At 37.4% G+C, this 1,321-nt stretch overlaps 1 pseudogene; it reads right to left on the minus strand.

Annotated features, from left to right (window-relative positions):
- Positions 1 to 322: 322 nt before the first annotated feature.
- On the minus strand, positions 323 to 544 carry LOC126001373 (40S ribosomal protein S28-like; annotated as a pseudogene).
- Between the last annotated feature and the right edge of the window lie 777 nt (positions 545 to 1,321).

Genomic DNA, 1,321 nt, shown 5'->3' on the forward strand with positions numbered 1-1,321 from the left:
CTAAAGCCCATCTTCAAAGAAGAAAAGGACTACTGGAACTAGTTAATGTGTGAATAAATATGAAAAACTAACTTCTTCAAAAGATAAGTGTATAAAGCTTTAAAATGCTTTAAATATATGTAGAAAAGAGCAAAATGTTTAGAAGTGAAAATTGACTTCTGTGAGGTCCTTACATAACATTGTAATCCTATCTCCTCCATTGCAATCCTCCTCCTCTCTTCCCCAGGTGGTAGAAATGAATTATTAACATGACAGGTCATCAACAAGAGCACAAAAACGTCAAGAAAGATCACCCGGGGCCCCACCAGCAACTAGCCAGAGCTCAGCACAGCTGCTGGGCCTCTCACTCTGACTCCAGCATGATCAGCACATCACCCTCTCAGATGGGGCCTTTCACGTTGTGGAAAATGAAGTGACTTGTGTTGTCCATAAATTCCACACTCACCTGTGTGTACTATCCGGGCCATCCGGTCCTGCCCAGCACCTTGGTGCCCAGGGCTAATTTGATGGTCTGCATAAGACTATGGACACATCTTGTGTCCATAATGGTGTAAAAGATAATGTTGTATAATCTTATTTAAAAGTAAGTCATACAGCATGCCAAGAACCATAGTAGGTTAGTTATACAATTTGAATTTAGGAGTAATGCTTTTCAAAGCAAGAGGGTATGTATTAGATAATATACAGAACTTAACAAATTACTTTTATCCTATTCTGAAAATTTTTCATCCCTCCATCATCAGATGTTCTATAAAATGGCAGATACCACGGCTGGGTCACTAATCCAGAGGAAGGTGGGTCCAAGGGGCAATGGTAATTTCTGTTTATTTGCTTAAAGAAGGTGGATTTCTAGATGGGAACATGCAATGAGTGACTTTTTTTGTAAAGAAGAAAGTAGGCCAAATAAGTTTAGACCTTATGAACTCCTAATTATATGCAACATGTAATAAAGCACTGGGTTGAAACCAGAGAAGGGTTTGAACCAGGATAAAAGACTTTTTCCCCAAACTGCCCAATTTTGATAAAAATGAAACATGTAATACATTCTCCACTTGATCTTAGCCAAAAGGCCAAGAAGCGATGAAACATGTAATACATTCTCATAATAAAACTTTATTGTATAAAATAAATCCTTGTGTATACCAAAAAGTGAATCTTCTGTGAAAGAAATAAAATGGAGTAGGAAGGGTTTTCCTTTTTTTTTTTTTCAATATGACATTTTTCACAATATCATATGGTTTTGTAGTTATGTTTTACAGTGGGGGATTTGAACCACACTCCACAGTGCTACTGTCATAATACTTGTTCAGGGATCACTCCT

The sequence above is a fragment of the Suncus etruscus genome, chromosome 1 (assembly GCF_024139225.1).
Source record: "Suncus etruscus isolate mSunEtr1 chromosome 1, mSunEtr1.pri.cur, whole genome shotgun sequence".
Taxonomy (NCBI): domain Eukaryota; kingdom Metazoa; phylum Chordata; class Mammalia; order Eulipotyphla; family Soricidae; genus Suncus; species Suncus etruscus.